Source organism: Phocoena sinus, chromosome 8 (genome assembly GCF_008692025.1).
Source record: "Phocoena sinus isolate mPhoSin1 chromosome 8, mPhoSin1.pri, whole genome shotgun sequence".
Classification (NCBI taxonomy): domain Eukaryota; kingdom Metazoa; phylum Chordata; class Mammalia; order Artiodactyla; family Phocoenidae; genus Phocoena; species Phocoena sinus.
In genome coordinates, this window is record NC_045770.1 from 5,660,180 (window position 1) to 5,679,662 (window position 19,483).

A 19,483-nucleotide genomic window follows, 5' to 3' on the forward strand; every position below is an offset into this window, starting at 1 on the left:
TCGTGCCCCGGTCCGGGAAGATCCCACATGCCGCGGAGCGGCTGGGCCCGTGAGCCATGGCCGCTGAGCCTGCGCGTCCGGAGCCTGTGCTCCTCAAGGGGAGGGGCCACAACAGTGAGAGGCCCTAGTAGCGCAAAAAAAAAAAAGCCTGACATTTGGATCGGCAGATGTCTAATGCTAGTGTTTCTCTCTTAGTTAATTCCAACCTCGGTGGAAGAGGGCTGGTGCTGTTTAGCTTCTGCCATGTTGGAGATAAAATATCCATTTAGACAGAGCTGGAGGAACAGCCTCACCAACTCGAAGACCCTAAAAATGATTCGCCAAAGAAAGCTTATGCTTGATACACTTTAGACTTAAAAATTATGTTGGCACTGGAATAGTCAAGATTCAGGGCAGAAAACAGAGAAACTTCAGGGTACTCCAGATCAGGTGTTGACAAACTACAGCCCACTGGGTTAAATCAGGCCCATCACCAGTTTTTGTAAGCAAAGTTTTACTGGAACACAATATTTATTTACATATAATCTATGGCTGTTTCAGTATTTAGATATATTCATCAGAATTGAGTAGTTGCAACCAAGGAAGGCCATATGGCCTGCAAAGCCTCAAGTTATTTCTGAATTCTGAGTGGTCATTGGGGATCAGATACCATTTACACGTTTTTATTTTAGTTTGCAAGAGCATAGTTTACTAAATTGAAAATCTGCGGTAGATTATGAAGGGAAAGGAATGAACTTTCTCATTATTTCCATCAAAATATAAACATTAAGAGATAAGTCATCTACCAAATAAATAATCGTCACGAAATATCCCTCATCAATTTATTCTGTTTGTGAAATTAATTCTTGTGCTGCTGGATTTTTGACAGCAGTCTATGTTCTTGAATTTATCTGCTTTTGAACTAAAAAGACTCCTGGTACAGTCCCCTGGTTCAGCATTGTCAGCTGTAAGCTCTGAAGCCCATCCTTTAGAATTTCTACTCCTTGAAATAACAGTAGTTAACAGTACTTGGTAGAGTCCTTTGCATGAAGCTCTGAGATTGTCCTTTGTTAAACACATGAAAAGCTGTGAGCTTTCAGGTAAGCATCTGAGGAAAGCAGAAAATATGTGTGGATAAAATTAACCATAGTTTGTGTCGTCATCAATAATATCCAAATGGAGAAGTACAAAGTTCTCTACTGGGGGAAAATAAGTAACCATTTCATAAAGATTTGACAAGTGTTTCTCCTGAGGATAAGAACATATTATAGAGAAGAAAGACATTAATAAATCTCCAGGTACTTCCAGTTCAAAAAGTGTACAATTTCAGAAATATTTATATTAATGACATTTTACCTACATAAAATTATCCTTTGACTTAACAACTCTTCCCATGCTGCTCTGAAAATAGCACTGAGCTAATTAAGAAGTACAGATCATACCAAGTATACCTAACCATTTCTAGTATTTCTTTTCATAGAAAGTGAAAGGACAAATCTTTGTGACTGTCCAGGGCTTTCTGGGAAATCTCAAAAATAGTTTTGGGTGTAAAAGAAATTGCAATTTCTTTTTTTTTGTTTGTTTTTCAAATTTGGGATATGCTCTTAGCAAACTAAATTCAAAAGAGTCCTAAAAGTAGATTTGGTGGCTTGATTAAGACAGTATCACATGTGCCTGAGAAACAATAGTGTGGAGGTGAATTTTATGTGTCAACTTGGCTGGGCCAAGGTGCCCAGATAATTGGTCAAACATTATTCTGGATGTTCCTGTGAGGGTGTTTTTAGATGACATTAACATTAAAATTGGTGGATTTTGAGGAAAGCAGATTGCTCTCCACCATGTGGGTGGGCTGCACCCAATCAGCTGCAGGCTTGACTAGAACAAAAGGCTGACCTCTCTCGAGTAAGAAGGAATTCTGCCAACAGGTGGCCTTGAACTGCAGCACCAGCTCTTCCCTGGGTGTCCAGCCTGCTGGCCCACCCTCATGTTTTCCTCGATAAACCAAAACATTTCCCATCATTATGAAAACACAGTTGTATTTTCTTGCTACTATCTCTGCTAGTATAGTATTAATCACTCATATTTACTATAACTTTTAACTAAATTAACTAACTTCTACTTTCATAGGAAAAAAAACTGGGAGGGAGGTGATTGATAATTATTTGTCCATTCGTAAGCATTTTAGCAGAATTGCTAGGATATGATATACATGGTACAACTACCCACAGTTACATACACCCATTTTACAACCTCCTAAAGTGACAAAATAAATATATCCATTAACATGACCCAAAGGTATAGTCACTCCATAACATACAAAAATAAGAAACAAAAGTATATAGATTAGGTACATATTATGATCAATGTTTCAGTATTCTATTTTACTTAGACTCTTTTCAGGTGTACAGAGATTAGTCATTAATTAATTTAATATCAGTTCTAGTTAAAGTTAACTAAGAATCTTTACACTTATTTTTAAGCTGAAACATTACAGAACATGTTAAAACTTGAAATTATATTTTAATTTAGTTGAACATCAAATCTTATAAAAACAAGATATACGCTTATATTATACTTAACATTAATAAAATCCGGATTTGAAAATATGATTATTTTCAAACAAAATGACCAAATCAGTATGGATTCACTTTAATTATGTAAACTTGGATTTTTACATAAAAATACTTCTGGGCTAGCAGTTTCTATGAAAAGAACTTTTTATTCTCTTAAAAATATATTTAAAGTATTAGGTGTTTAGTTTCTTTATTTTCTGGGAAAATATTCTGAATTCTGGGAAAATGTTATATATATATATATATATATTTATAAGCACTTATTTTCGTTAAACTAATTAAAACATAGCTCTTTTAATTTAAAATACATTATGATCTCATTTCTTAATATACTCTAGAGGTAGAAAAATATTTCACATTCACACACTGAGGGGTAAAGACTTTCCTCCCTTATACAAAGAGATCCCCTGGCTTCAGTTTTACAACTTTAACCATGGGTCAAAGTAAACAAAAAGACTCACCAGACTAGATCTCAAAGATTAGTTCTCCTTCTCAGAGGACATATAATTTTTATTTAAGCTCATAAGTAGACAGACAAACAAAAATTAATAAAACAGGTTCTCTGCTGTTTCTCAGCTTAGAATAGATACCCCTCATCCAAGAGCAATCACCAAATGGTCAGATTAATAGAATTAGATGCCCAATCTTGTTGCCGTCGATAAGGAATAACTGATCAGCCATGCACAAATCAGACCCAGAACTGAACTTGGCTAAGTATAGAAACAAAAACAAAAACACAAAATCTGGAGGAAAAGACCAGAGAAAGAGTCAGGACAGGTTAAGTTGTTGTGCCCCTTGAGAATCACTCCAAGAACCAAGAAAGGAGATTTCTGGACTTGCTCCATGAAATGAATATTTAGATAATTCAGTTTAATTGGCTCTGTAGGCATCTCAGTGGGATCTCCACAACGGTTAAAGTATAATTTTCAAAAAGTTAAAAACATGACTCTCATTCACATGTAGAAGGACTACTTCTCCAACATTACTCATAGTTTTTCATCGTTGAGGAAACCAGTAAGATGGTAAAGCTGCCTCAGAGAGGACAGCTTTGAGGAACTGGATATTTTATAAGCATTAAAAAATAAAAAAGAATGTTAGAATAAGATTGCTAGGATAGGTACCAAATTGGTTAATGTTCAACAGGACAATAAAACTGTAACCTTTGGGATTTTCTTCTCTAGTAAAAAGAAATATGCTAGTTAACCTGAAACTTTACAGCGTCTGCGCCATAATCAAACTGTAATAGGAAAGTCAAACATAAACAAATTCCCCAAGAAAATTAAAGAATGCTTGGGCAGGCCTATTCAACGTTTCTGTATGATATTGAAAGAAAATACCATCTTCCCCTTTGATTATTTTTTACAGGCAATTTTTTGGGCAATTTTTCTTAATCTTTTATTACCCCTGTTCTGTTTGTATGACTCAAACATGTTTTGATTTTGCAAACAATTACGGTTCTTCTTGAATTTCCTAGGCAGGCTTGATTTCTAGAGGTCAAGCCTTTTAAATATAGGTATTTCAAATTCTCTTCTAGCATTTGGGTTTACAATGAGTCCATTGATTTTTTTTTTTTTCTCTTTATGTCCTCCCAAGATAATGGTATATTCTTTTACTATTAAAGACTCCTTCCTTTTTCTCTGTTTCCTAAAACAATCTATAATAATATGCTTCTGTGGGAGGAGCTGTAGCTTGGGACTCCGACGTCTACAGCCTCCTTCTAAACATATGTGATTAAGTTACGCCATTTACTCTGGGGTGACTCTTGCTAAGATAAGCTGCACGAATTCAAAGTTATTCCTTCCCCATTTTCCTCTTTGGGCTCTAAAAGGGCTTCAAAACAACGTGGAAAGATGAACAGAATTATGGGTAGCTGATCTAAGACTAACGCTTCCTGGTTTAAACACTTAAAGCTAGCGTGTCACGTCACAGTGCTCTTCAGTACAGGTGGGAAGTGGTTACTTTTTAAAAACAAATTTATTTTTATATTTATTTACTTTTTATTGAAGTATAGTTGATTTACAATGCCGTGTTCGTTTCAGGTGTACAGCAAAGTGATTCATGTATATATATAATCTTTTCCCATTCTTTTCCCATATAGGTTATTACAGAATATTAAATATAGCTCCCTGTGCTATACAGGAGGTCCTTGCTGTTTAGAAAAGTGTCTACCTTTGAAGTGTAAAGTCTAGACCTCCTTTCTGGTTGGAGAAATGCAGCAGAGGCGGCCAATGTTGTTCTGCAGGGTCCCTTCCTGGACACTGCCCAGCTCCTCGCTGACCCACCACAAGGCCTGCAGGGCTGTATTAGCAAGACTTTTTTCCTGTGGTCAAATTCTTGCTAGAATAGGCACAGCTTGCACGCGCTTACTAAGCGCCCCCATTCGTTGGGCGTCTTGCTATGGTGTGTGGGTGTTGAGGAAAAAGCTACAAACCTGCGGAACAAAAGTGCCATCAACTCTAGTGACTTACAAACATCAAAATCCCATATGGTTGACTTCTAAAGCCTGAGACCTTAATCTGCCTCCACAAGCTGCACTAGATAAAAGCCTCACAACCCACAACTAGAACAGCCAGCCGCCTGGCATAAGGTCAAAGCTCCACAAAACCCATGGTTGCTAAAATCTATGACCTAAAGCCTGCAATCACGGCCCCATCGGGAACCTTAATCTACAGGTGCTGTTTAGTTTTCCAAATTCGAACCCTTTTCTATTTCTGAAGTTTTCCAGCTCATTAAACTGAATGTTGGATTCATAAGGAAAATAAATAGCATGCCATTTTTTTCTTGCCCCAGTTTGGACACTGAGAGATAGTCTATGGAGTCGACAGGCTGAAGATGGACATAGCATCTTTATTTGAATGAAGCGGTTGGAGACCACGGCGCGGGTGAGAAGGTCGTAAGGAGTTGCATTGCATGGAGGCTTCCTCTTCCACTACCCTCACACACGAGGCAGTTTCCAGGAGTTGTGCAGCGGTGGAGGGAGTGTGAGTGAAGAGGCTTCCAAGCTACAGAACTAAGGTACACACAGGTAAGTTACTCTCTTGGGAAGGAAGGAGTAACAGGAAAGTGGGAACATCCTCTAATTGAACTCTTTCCAGAACATCGAGTCCAACATGAGACACAGAGAACTAGAATCACTTTTTAGATCAGGACCTTGGAACAAAAAGGTGACAGGCCTTGGGATCTTAGAATCTTCCATTCATGTGTTATTCATTCCTTTGTTCATTCAAAAATATTGATATTCTACTATGTGTTCCACATTGTACTAGAAACTGGAAAACAACAATACATAAGATTCGTAGGGTTCCAGCTTTCATAGAATTTCTAATTTGTGTGAAAGACAGAAATTGAACAAATGCTTGCCCTTATCATGGCTGCCAAAATCCAAGAAAACACAGGGCTCTCAGGAACTTTTTCTCTTAAAAATGAGGGAAAATCCAAATCAAATTGGCTTAAGAAAAAACAGCGTTTTATTTGCTTACATAATTAAAGAGTTGACGTCTTGAGGCGTATCTCGCAGTAAGGGTTCCAGAGCCATCCGAGTCTGGTTTCCCATCTCTGCTACTATTGTGTGTATATCACATGCTGTTTACAGAAGGCTCTTGCAGATACAGCCGCTCTAGATCTTACATCTCAACTTCAAGCCCAGTGGAGAAGAATGAGAATCTTTATACCAGAATTCTCAGAAAAAGGTCTGATTGGGTAATAAGCCCATTTCCATGCCAGTCACTTTGGCTTCGGCTTGTGTCCCATGGAGCTCCACCAGAATGAGATGTGTGGTGTATGAGTGAGGGTGAGCCTAGGTCCCCAGAAAGGATGGGATAGGCTTATTATTAGAAGGTTGAATGGATACAGGGGCACAAAAGCCACAGTTGTTCACCATGGGTGAATTAGTCTGGCAATAACAGAGAAGCCTTCTCTTCGGAAGACATGGTGTCTCCATGATATGAAGATCTGTAGATGTTAGTTAGAGTTTAGAGATGGTAAAGAGCATTCTATGTTGACAGAACAGCGTGTGAAAGATTAGAGGGAAGAAAATTTTATATTTCAGGCCACTATGATCAAAAAAGTGATAAAGGGAGGGGGGAGACTGGAGAGTAGGTTGGAAATGTAACAGGTATCAGATTATAACAAGTCTTGTCAGTCATAGCAGAGCCTTTATTTTGGTTTTAATCTAGCCATTTGGATCAAGGAATGGTAGACAAGGGAGAAAGAAAGAAGAAAGAAAAAAGAAAAAAGAAAGAAAGAAAGAAAGAAAGAAAGAAAGAAAGAAAGAAAGAGAAAGGAAAGAAAGGAAGGAAGAAGGAAGGAAAGAAGGAAGGAAGGAAGGAAGGGAGAGAAAGGGGAAGGGAGGAAGGAAGAAAGGAAGAAAGAAAAGAAAGAAAGAAAGAAAGAAAAAAGAAAGAAAGAAGAAAGAAAGAAAGAAGGAAGGAAGGAAGGAAGGAAGGAAGAAGGAAAGAAAAGAAAGAGAAAGAAAGAAAGAAAGGAAGGGAGAAAGAGAAAGAAAGGAAGAAGGAAGGAAGGAAGAAAGGAAAGAAAGGAAGGAAGAAAGGAAGGAAAGAAGGAAGGAAGAGGAAGGAAGAAAGAAGAAGAAGAAGAAGGAAGAAAGAAAGAAAGAAAGAAAGAAAGAAAAGAAAGAAAGAAAGAAAGAAAGAAGAAAGAAGAAAGAAAGAAAGAAAGAAAAATTTACCTGGGTGACTATATATTCTATGGACAACATTCCATTATAATCTCAAGGGTCTGCCCATTTTTTAAAATGTACTTGAATGTAGATATAGCTAATATTTCTTAAAATAAATGGTCCCTTAGCTGGGCATTAGAAATCATTGTGCTCACCAGAGACGTCTGATAAAATGATAGTGGGTACGGGCTATGACTTAGCATACTGAGAAACAATATTATCCTCATTCTCTTTTGATTTAGACTCACTGTTCTTCAAATGACTTTTTTATCTTTCAGTGGTTGGAACCAGGCCAGTGCTAAGCAACAGTTATATATTCATACTAAGAAGAGGAGGATGTGTGTGCAATGTCTTAGCACAGCTATCATTTCGCCAGGCGTGAGGTGTAGGGGCCAAATCATCGGGTCAGGGCATGGCTGCATCCTCCTTGGAGATCATACTCTCTTGGAAGACAGAAACTTTTTAGAGAACAGAAGGCCATAGAAACGTCAGCAGGGGATTTCTCTTCATTTTGCTGCCAAACTTTTCACCTTACCATTCTCCAGATTATTAAGAGATCAAAAGCTACTGTGGCGATGAGCCAAATCACGAACTTTTGCTGCCGACACTGTAGGGAGAAAGCTAATGACTGAACAATATCTGTATCCCAGCAACATTGAGATGAGATAAAAGCCTCCTTTCTAAGAGGAAATCGAATAATCAGAAAGAAGTGTTACAGAGAGAGGCTGGAAGGAGTTTAAGTCATGGAGTGAAACCTCTTGCTGAATCAGGATTAGCAACAGTGATTTGACAATATTTTCCTAGGCGTTTCTTGACTGAAGTAATGGCAGAGAAATTAAGGGTGATGCTGTAACTGGTAGAGTCTGTTGTTTCTCAGAAAGAATGCAATTATGTGAAGTGATGGATGTTAACTAAACTTATTGTGATCAAGTTGCAAGATTTACACATAACAAGTCATTATGTTGTACACCTTATACTAACACATGCTATAGGTCAATTATATCTCAGTAAAACTGGAAAAAAACAAACTAGGAAGCGACAACTGAAAAAAAAAAGTCTCGTTTATGCCAGATGTGTACAGCTGCTGATTCAGAAATATATGAAGTCTTGGACAAGAAAAAGAAAGGAAAGAATGTAAATTAATGGATAGACGAGTCTCTTGAGAGTGTAGGAAGATGTTGAATGGAGCCCCAGCTTCCTATGAATCAAAGATGCAGAAAATGTAAGTGGAGATCTTAGAAAGAGAGATATAACAAGACCTAGGTGAGAGCTATCCTCGTGCAGATCCACCCAGAGAAAAAGGTCAAGATGACCCTTGCTCCTTGGGCTTATGTGTGCTAAGGTCTCCAGTTCTGAATGTTTCTGGCAAGGAAGTTATGGAAGGTTTTAGGGTTTAGGGTTGTGTGCAGAAGGGCCTTGGCTTGGGAACAGGTGTGTCTAAATGTATACGGTAAGTATCTTTGCTTTTTTGTAGTAAGGCTACCCCCTCCCCGCAACTTGTGAACTAAATAAAGAAATTATTCTACCATCATATCTATTGCTTCAAAACTGGCAAGAAAAAGAAGAGACAGAAAATCATTAGGCTTGACTGAAAGGAAATCAGGCTGTAATGTTTTTGAATTTGGGTCAAATTCCAGAGCTTTGATACTGAACTCCTTTGGGCAATTTCTATTGGATATCTCATTGCTGGCCTGTGTCTAGTGGCAGAAGAGAATTGTAAGCATTCTGCGGTCTAAGAGAGCTGAAAAATTGTTACGAGGTTGTGTGAGCCAGTCTTTCAAAGATGAGTGCTTCTTTTCATATTTCTTTTGGGGATCCCATATGCCATACCAATAACCAGCACTGGTCCCTTAATTGTTTGGGGTCAGAAGAAATCTGGCAGAGCAACGATGGGCTTTGGGTTTTACAAACTGATGATTGCACAACTTGAGGAAAGGACAACTGTTCTGTCTTAAAGAATGGCTTTCTCAGCATATGGGAACCACGAAAGTTACAAAGGTCTTGAAGCAAACTGCCTGGCAGGAGCAAATTCCTAGGGAAAACACAGTGAATCTCTGGGACTCTCCTTACCACAAACAAGAGTATCTACCAGCTCATATAAGCTAATTGACAGCGTTGCTAGTCTTTCTTCTACCTCTTCTCAGGCTTGCTCCCAATCGGAAGATTTGGTCTTTGGTTGCTGGGTCCCTGGAAAAATAGTTTCCCACCATTCTTTTCGTCTTTATCTTCAGCAGAGATGGAAGGAGGCAGACAGAATGAGGTCTGTCTGCAGTCAGCATGACTGTGAGAACTGTTTACATCTGTGTAAATCTATGGGGGGGACGCTATTCGCTATGAGAGTGGTTGCTCAGAAACAGAATAGGGAGATGTGGGTGGAGGTTATGGGACAGCCGTGGGAGGGGGAAGGAAGGGGGCCAAGGGTGGGTTCCTCTGCTCATGGCCAAGGAAAGAAGGGCTGTTTGCAGAGCTCAGCCTGCAACTTAGAAACTGTCCGCACAACCCAAGGTGCAGGATGCTGCAGGAAGATGTGGTCCACGGTGATCGCAGTGAGGATTGGGAAGGCAAGTGACCCACAGGAGACTTTTCAGCCTTAATCTGTGCCATTTGACCCTTGGTCCAAAGACACGGGGTTTGTGCCACTTGCCCCAGGAGACAAATTTGCTCAACTGTTCCCAGTTTGAAGGGGGACACCTCGGGGTGTCCTGTCCACCTCGGGGAATTTTTCTTCTGGCCTCTGTCTCCCCTCCCCTCCCCTTCTCTCTGTTTCTCTCCCTCCTTGTTTAGCTGGTCATTCATTTCTCAAGAGTCTTCCCCTATGATCTTTTACCTTTCTTCTTTTTTCCCACCAGCGTCCAAGGCAAAGTCCAAGGCGTGTTTAGAGGACTTTTAACGGGTGGGAGACTGGGGAAGAGGTGTGGGGAGGGTAAGGAACATAGCATGGAGACCACAAGGGGCTTGGTAGACATGAACATGCCTTTTTGTTTTTTGCCACTGTGCTCTTAAATTTGTGCGATTGTTTATTGGATAATCACGTTACTTTTCTTACCTTCTGAGGCATGCACGCTTCTCTCTATGGAGAGATAAAGACTTATTCACTTCAAACAGCAGGCTCAGGCATTCCAGGGGTGCATATTCGTAGCATATCTGTTAATAATCTCTAGATACATGATGTCATGTGGGCAGATCTGACCTGCTACGCTGCTTTCCCCACTGCTTTCTTCAGAAGTAGGTCCCATTTCCCAGGCTTCTGGGCAAAGGCATGCTGGGAAAGCCAAATGCCTTGACCAAGGACGCTTTGAAGAAACAGGGAGTGAGGCAGCTCTTACCTCCTCTCACAGAACTTCCTGATTCATAAAATGGAAGAACAGTTAAGACCCCTAGAGGCCACTGTGTCCAAGCCTCTTCATTTTACAGAAAGGGAAACTGAGGACAAGAGAAGTGACTGGCTCAGGACTCCTATTTATGGTAGAACTGGGACTAGCATTTTGATCCCTGATTCCCGGTCCGGGGCTCTTTTCAGTCAACAGCAGTACACTCAGGGGTCCTCATTCTCCCTCCCTAAACCCTGGAGCTGTGGGCGGGCGGGGGACAGATATGGTGGCTTTACACCCAGTTGTTTCCTTCGGTTCTCAGGCCCCTCAGCTTCTGCACGGGAGACTTACCCGCAATTTCTTCTTCCCGTCTCCCGAGATTCCTGGGTACTAGTCCCTGCTATAACCCCAGAGAGTTCCTTCCCGGGGCATCAGGGCTCGTCAGCAGTTTTCGTCTCTGGGACAGAAGTGGCAGGACCTCAAGAACTTTCGCTTCTCAACACTCAGCTCAATCTCTACCTGACTCAGCAGAGGCTTCTGGAATCTCCCCTCTGTGTGCTGACCAAGTCTCAGATGGGCACTAACCAGAAGCTGTGGGTTGCCTCTCTGTTTCTGTAGTGAGAAGATCAGAAAAAGCTGATGATGACCATTGAGGAAGAAAACTGCACAGTAGGTAAACACAGCATCCTCTGCTCTATAAATAACCCTAATTAAGATGAAAACACCCCCACGGTCTCATCTTTTTTAAATTTTTTCTGTTGGACATCATGGGAGGTCCTTGAAGCAGAACCTCTGGTGCTTGCCAACAATAACCAGGCTCTGAGAAAGAAAGAGAAATGTCTATGCTTCTTCCATTTTTCTGGCTAACTTGACTCTGATTGTTTTCTGAGGCTTGACGCTGATCCATCTTTCTTTCCCCTCCTGTCTTTTAAGGTGACTATCAGAGCCCCCATGTCTGACTCCATATTCCCTCCTAAGGTCCCAGTTGATTTATGAAAGCAGTTCAGCAGGGCTTAATTCATCACGCAGTGAAAATAGTGCCAGGAGGGTTTCCCTTGGAGGGAGGAGTCGTGGTTATTCTAGGCTCATTTTTAAAAGGGACCAGATAACATTAGACATTGTACAGAATTTCTTTCTCTTAGAGACTGGTGGGCGTGGGAGAAGTGGCTCAGCTATCTGAGGGGGCTGACAAGAGTCTTGGGCCTCAAGGGAGGGCACTGGAGTGGCTGGGTCATTGTACGTGAAGTGGGTGGAGATACTACTGCCACGAACCAGCCTAAGAGCGGGCTGACTGCATGCACAGAGCTTAGCGAGGCCCTGCTCTGTTCCTACCCTCCGTCTCCTGAAACGGGAACTTGAGATTTTCCCATACTGCCCTGTGGGCTGGATAGATGACAGGGGCCACACTACCCAGCACCAGGGCGAGGGTGGGAAAGGCAAAGAGAGAAGGGGTCTGGAACCAGAGAAATTACAAAATCCCTGGGCTAAAAATTAGAGTTTATTAAAATTTAAACTCTGAAATGATTATCAATCAACTCCTAATGTTGTGAACAAAAGAAACAGATTCTGAGAAGGTTTACTTGCTCAAGTTCACATAGACAACCAGTGGCAGAGCCAGGGTCACTCATAAAGGACAGATGCTAGGTGGTCTCTTCAGAATCACACCCTGCCTTAGTACATCTCATGCCAACTTTAAGTCTCCAAACACTCCCACACAGTCAGGCCACAAATATTTATTGAGAGTAAATATTTAGTGCCCCTTCATGCTCCCAGGCATCCCATGATCAACTCTATCATTTTTCTAATGACACTGAACTCACCTGTTTGTGACTCTGCCTCTTTCACTAGTTGTGAAGATTGAAATCATGTCGTATTCAACTTCCTACGACTGGGACCTATGTTTGCTGAGTCGTATTGATTTTTTTCAGGCCAGACTCTGTTCTTAAGAAGATATAAAAGATATAAAGCATATGCCCCTTTATTCCTGTAGCTTATAACCTAATAAGAGGTGTAACAAATACATGTGTGAATCCTTTTGTTTCTTTATACAGGAAGATCTTCAAAAATCACACTTACTTAGTAAATACAATCTGAAAACTTTAACCTGATGTCCAAAGTGGTCCTTTCCTTGGTCCCATCATCTTCTTACTCCCCTTACTCATTTACACGTGTCAATTGCATGGACAATTTTAGGTCCCTGAAAAGTCCTTGCATCCCCAATTCTAGTCACTTTCCCTACAGAGTAATCATACCCTATGTTGAAATCCAACGTATCCTTCAAGATCCATTTCAAATGCTTCTTCTTTTTGATCCCTTTTACCCAGGAGTGGCTTTGAAACTCCTTCCACACGGTTTTTAATCCCTTATCGATACGACAGGGCCAAAATTTTGTATTGTGGTGGCTGGGTTTATAAGGTGAATTGTATCTCTGGTTCCTTCCCCAGCCTGCGTGTTCCTCATAGCTAACTAATTTCTAACTCAGCAACTCTCAGTGCCTAGGCTAAGGAATGCAAATAAATGCTCAATGGACATTTGTGGAATGGATCAATAAATCTACCTTGGTAGACTGAAATTACTGTAGGCTGGGATTACATCTTGTCTTTACATTCCCATCACATGTAACACAAGTTTGCTTTTCCAGTAGTATCGGTTTCATCCACGTTTGTTGATTGAAAGAACAACTAGGCATTACAAAGGAGCCTGCCAAAGTGCAAACGTATGGAGTGTTTCTTAAGGGTACTTGCCTAGGAAGTCGAGTTATGCAGCAGAAATACTGTGTGCTCCCTTGAGAAGGTGTTTCTGAGCCAGAATCTGGCTGGGGGAAAGGTGGGAGGAGAGTGCAAGGATGGAGAAAATCAGACTACCAATAAGGAGAAACCAGCCCTTTGCACTCTAAATAAAGGGCCCCGAGAGATCAATGCCACACTCACTGCTCACGTTTCAGTTCCTCAGCGGATGGGAATGTCAGTGGAGAGATACTGGTTTGGAGGTCAGAAGACACTTGGCAAGTTGTTTATTTACTTTGAACATCCACTTTCTCATCTATAGAAGAATAATTTGTTTCAGGCCCGCTGGGTGGATCAAATGAAAGAACGTACGAATGTAAATTTGAACTGTTTCTCTTTTGACTCTTTGAAGCAGCTTCTGGCATTTCTCTTCTGAGGCTTCTCCTCTACTGAATATATATTTTTTTTGTTTGTCCCTTTTCTCTGGATTCAGGGATCTTGTTTACTAGTAAAAGGATTATCTGCAGATCATGTGCTTGCTGTTGGTATTCCTTTCAGCTATTCTTAAGTAAATAATCATGGATTTAGGGATAAAATTGTCTTGACAATATTGTTTATAAAACCTGAGAACCAGATCCAAGCTACATATCTAGCTATAGAGAACTAAACAAAATAAAAAACACCTGAGAAATAAAATGGCATTCAAGAGGTAGTTCAGTCTATCTGTGAGGTTAGGAATGATAATCACACTTCTGGTACCCATTTGCATTTAGTTAATTGTTTAGAGAACTGCTGAGCATCTTTTTGTTTATTGGTTCCGTGTGTGTATAATATGTACTATTTTATATCTATCTATCTATCTCTATCTACCTAGTTTGTTTTCTTATTTGTTTTAGTGTGCAAGATACCTCCAAAGACATGGAAATCAATCATAGATGACCATAGATTTTATCACCCCATCAAGTTGTGAAAACTGGTGCTATTCATAATATAACAGAAAAATAAGCCCATACTCTGATTGCCACGGCCAACATTAGGGCTGTATCGCTGCCCTTACACACTAAGACTCACAGCTTTCTTCTTCTGCGTTCCTTATTCTTGCCAAGGGTTCGCTCAGAAATACAATAAACTTGTTACTGCAATGGCTCTGCTTTACAGAAAAGTTGTAAAGATAATGCAGGGAGCTCCCATCTACCCCTCATCCAGTTTCCCCTAATGCTAACCATCTCACATTATCATGGTACATTTATCAAAATGAAGAAGCCAACAAGGTGCCTTGCTATTAACTAAACTTCTGACTATCATCAGATTTTGCCAGATTTTACAATCATGGCCTTTTTCTCATCCAGGATCCAACCCAGGATTTCACATTGCATGTAGTCATCATGCTTCCTTAGTTGACTATGTATTGTGATAGCTTTTCCCCCTTGTTTCTCATGATCTTTAGGGTTGTAAGTAGTACTGACCAGGTAATTTTGGGTTTTCTGCTGTTTTAGTCATGATTAGACTGGGATTATGGGTTTGGGGGAAGAATACCATAAAGGTGACAGTCTCTCCTCCTCATCATAGTAGGGGGTCCATGTTATCAATATGTCTTATCACTGGTGAAGTTTACCTCGATCAGTTGGTTAAGGCAGGGTTTGCTAGGTTTTTCTATTGTAAAGTTATCTCACTTTTTAAAATGGAACTTCAGCCTCAGTGATAGGAGACTGATTTTTTTGGGCTCATGTTCCTCATAGCTTTTCTTTGATTTGCTGAACATCAGGTCTATAGCCCCAGAGAAAAGACTGAGGCTAAATATTTCTTTAGAGCCCAAAGTCCTTCCCTGATGATCACATGTCTCCTGCAGTATAATGTGCCCTCCCAAAGGTGGTTCCATCAAAGGTTCAGAAGGAAAAGCCCGTAACTAAGAGCCGGTCCAGGAAACATGGGCGGGTCCAAGGCAGGAGTTCCATGATGACACAGTCCAAATATCATCCAGACAAAACGGCCCTAAGAAAACACCCTCTCGCCATTCTTAGAGTCACCCCAAGGCAAGGCTGAGGCAAGAATGAGAGCATCTGCCCAGAGGCAGGAAATAAAAGACTGCATTTTCTACCAAGAATTTAAAAACAATGATGAAACTCACTACAAGTCAATCTGCATTTTTATTACCACCATGCACTGGGAATTGTAAACAATCTAAGTGCCAAAACGCTCCTCCTCAGAGGGTAGACGTTGTCCGCCACCGCCTCCTTGGGCAAGTCACTGACCATGACTGGTTAAGAGGATTTTGGATGGAGTGAGCCCGCCATCTGAAGGCATCTTCAAGGCAGCATTGGCATACGGGTTAAACACTGAGCTCATACAGCCTCTGTCATTTCCCAGTTTTGTGACTTTTAGTTACTTATGCTAAATATTGCTTCATCAGTAACGTGGGACTAATTCCATATAATTGTTGGGAGGAAGAAATAGTTATGTAATATATTTAATGCATATGGTAGAAGTCAGTATTTAAAGGAATAGTACTACTTCAACTGCTTACTCCTGGCAACTATACTAGAACATGTCAACTTTGAGGATAGAAAATCTTTGTCAGTCTAAGGCTCTCTGGTCTCCAAGATGCCTTTGACTTTTAGAATGATGTACCATACTCCCAGGAAGTAATTGAATTCTGGGCAGAACTGGCTGGGAAGTTTGGTTCTGGTCCAGATTCAGTAAGTTTGGCTTCCTAAAAAAGATTAAATTCACTAAAGATCTTTCAGAACCACACTGGGACGTAGGAAAATTACACAAGGAACCCTTGTAGTCTTGGGTTAGGAGATAACCACTGAAAGAAGACTCCTTAGGATGAATGGAAAAGCCACGTCTGAGGTCAGAAAGATCTCTTTGCTGGCTTGAGAGAATGGGGTTCCTATGCAAGCCACACTCAGGGTACTTTATTTCCATCATCATGACGATTATCTGTGATTCTGAGCCACCCGAAGCTTGGAGATCATCAATCCACCATTAAAACGGACCAAAGCATCTGTAAGGTGGGGCTGTTACTGTCAGCTACCCTAAAGTGGGAGAACTCTTATATCACCTGCAATACCTCTGGGATAAACAAGTCCTTCCAAGAACTAGCTAGAGTTTAGAGTCTGCCAAGAATTCCCTGTGGCTTTCTCATCCCCTGTGAGGGGCTTTCCCTCATAGGGAAATACTATGTGATTAGTATGCTAAAGGAAGCATTGCTATTCTAGATAGTCACAGAATTTTTACCACGTAAATTGAAAGAATTTTCAAGTGAAAAGATACGTTGGTTCTTGTCTGAGTGGATTTTTGAGTGAGTGATTGTAGATCTCTGTAAGAATTGTATTTAACCCATTTTATTTTTATCTGACTTTATGCCACATTGAGTCTGTAAGATTAGGGCACTTTATCTAGTAACTTCCATATAGAAACAAAAGCAAAATTATTGAAAGAATAAGTCAGTCTATGTGGTATCAACTCCTTTGGGTCTCAATTACTAACCAAGCGTAGTGTCTTTAGCAAGAAAACTGGGGCTCTTCCGTGAGAAAAGACCTTGAATTCCAGTTTAAATCGAATGAAAAGGAGGTAAAAAATTATATCTAAACTCTCTGTAAATGTTTAAGAAATGTACTGTTGTTTTCCACTTTTGTTACAACATAGACTGCTTCTCAATTATTTTGGCCATCGGGCATCTCGGTAATCAATAGAAAAGTTCCAGCAAACTAATAATTCGAATTTTATTGTTACATGGTCTGGTCATTTCCGTTGGGAGTACATAGTACAGGAAGAGGGCATAGAGACAGAAGCAACACAGAAAAAATAAGAAGGAAAAGAAATGAATCCTCATATATAGGTGGAAAAATAAAAGAAAATGAATTCTCCTGTGAAATAGAGCAGGGGACTGGGGAGCATGCGAGGGATGAGATTCGGTACACGACTGAATCTGTCCTCTTTGGGCTAGAATCCGAGATTCCCTCTTTTTCACCGCTGATTAATGGAGGGTTCTTTCCAGTCTGTGAAAGGTGCCTCCTCGGTGCCTGGGTTCTCTGAATTTGGTGAGAGGGTTACAGCTTTGCTGTTGCCTGGGCAGGACAGAGTCAGGCTGTGTGGTCGAGCAGAGCAGACTGACATCCAGAACTTTTCTGCTAGCTCACCGTCTGGGTGTGAACCACCTAACCTAGAGCCCATCCTCTGAGTCAGAACATCAGATAAAATGCAGTGAACTCCTGTTGTGAACTATGGGAAAAGGTGCAGAAACAAGGAAAGTGCTATTTATTGTCAAGCTCGATCCCTATTTGACATCTGAAATGGAGACTGTTGTAATTCATCAGGTCAGAATCAGAGGATTTTTTGTAAAAGGATCCCAGATAGTGTGTTTGCTGATCAGACCCTGTGGGAGAAGCCAGCCTCTTCCCTCCAATGCCATAGATCTTTAAGGACTTTCCCCTTTCTTTCTTTCTTTCTTTTTCTTTTTCTTTCTCTCTTTCTTTCTTTTTCTTTCTTTCTTTCTTTCTTTCTTTTTCTTTCTTTCTTTCTTTCTTTCTTTCTTCCTTCCTTCCTTCCTTCCTTCCTTCCCTCCCTTCCCTTCCCTTTCCTTCCTTCCTTCCTTCCTTCCTTCCTTCCTTCCTTCCTTCCTTCCTTCCTTCCTTTCCCTCCCTCCCTCCCTTCCTTCCTTTTCTTCTTGATGATTACCTTTTTCAAGAGAATTTAAGAATAATGTGTTAGGGCAGATATGTCTCCTTCCTTCTCAAGGAACATTTCTGGACCACCGGCAATGGCTGTGACAAGGCAGGTGATTACAGTGGCCAGGTGGATGGGCTCTGGAGTCCAACAATCTGTGTTTAAGTCCTATTTCTCCTGTAAAATCTGTCTGAACTTGGGCAAGTTATTAGTTTCATTGTCTCGGTTTTCTCATCCATAAATCAGGGTATTGGTAAACTTAGTACCCACCTCAAAGGGCTGTTGTGAAGATTAATGCAATGATATTTGCATTTGTATTAACTTTCACTATCATAAATGCTTTGCCAAGTTAGAGTTGCCCTTGCTCCATCGTTTCCAGATACTTTAGCTGAGGTTTAGATTTGACATTTACAACTGGGATCTGCAACTTCTCACTCAGTAGAGGAGAATTCTGGCACCAGGGCACACTTGTGGCCCTCAGGCTGTTTGAAAATCTAGTGTAGACCTCTGAGGGGCCCCAATCTCGTTTTTCAGGCATATCTCATTGTGTGGTTTGATCTCTGCTGGTTAGTAGTGAAAACAGGACTTATTTCCAATTCAGATATATACCCTGGCATAATAACAGGGTTTAAAAAATTAGCTGAGTTTCATATGAGTCAGAAGTAAGATGTGATATCAAAAATGGCAGGGCTTCCCTGGTGGCGCAGTGGTTGAGAGTCTGCCTGCCGATGCAGGGGACACGGGTTCGTGCCCCGGTCCGGGAAGATTCCACATGCCGCGGAGCGGCTGGACCCATGAGCCATGGCCGCTGAGCCTGCGCGTCCGCAGCCTGTGCTCCGCAACGGGAGAGGCGCAACAGTGAGAGGCCCGCGTACCGCAAACAAACAAACAAAGAAACAAAAATGGCAATGTAAACTCATCATAATGACTGAGAACTAGAATGAAGAAATGCTGTGCCTGCTGCATCCCGTGATGGTCAGAGCTCAGAGTGAATATCTTAATTATTTCTGAGCATCACGCTTTAAAAGGAACATCGATAAACCAGAGCAAGTTCAGAAATTTGGAAGCAGGTAGCAAAGAGTCTTGGAACTCTGTAACTAGGGATAGTTGAGGAAAATGGACAGACAAAACCAAATGGGGACACTACCATTGTCTTCAAATATTTACAAGAGAAATAATTAAACATATTTTTTCTCCTAAAAAGAGGACCTCGAGGGTTGTAAGTAGCCCAGTGGGGAAGAGATTTAGCCAACTTTTGGCTTAATGTAAGGAAAGTCAAGTCCATGAGGGTAGGGACTTTATTTTGGTTTGTTTGCTTGTTTACAGCTTTTCTCTAGTGTTTAAAATACAGCTTGGACACTTGGTTGTCACTTAGTAAATATCTGTTGAAGGAATATGAATAATGGTTTTTCAAACAGTAAGAGCTGCCTCAAGATGGACTGAGCTTCTTGATTCCTGGAATTTTCCAGACGTGATCTTTGGTGAGACATGATAGAAGACATTCAGATATGAAATGTGAGCTGGGCTAGGAGATCTTCAAGGTCT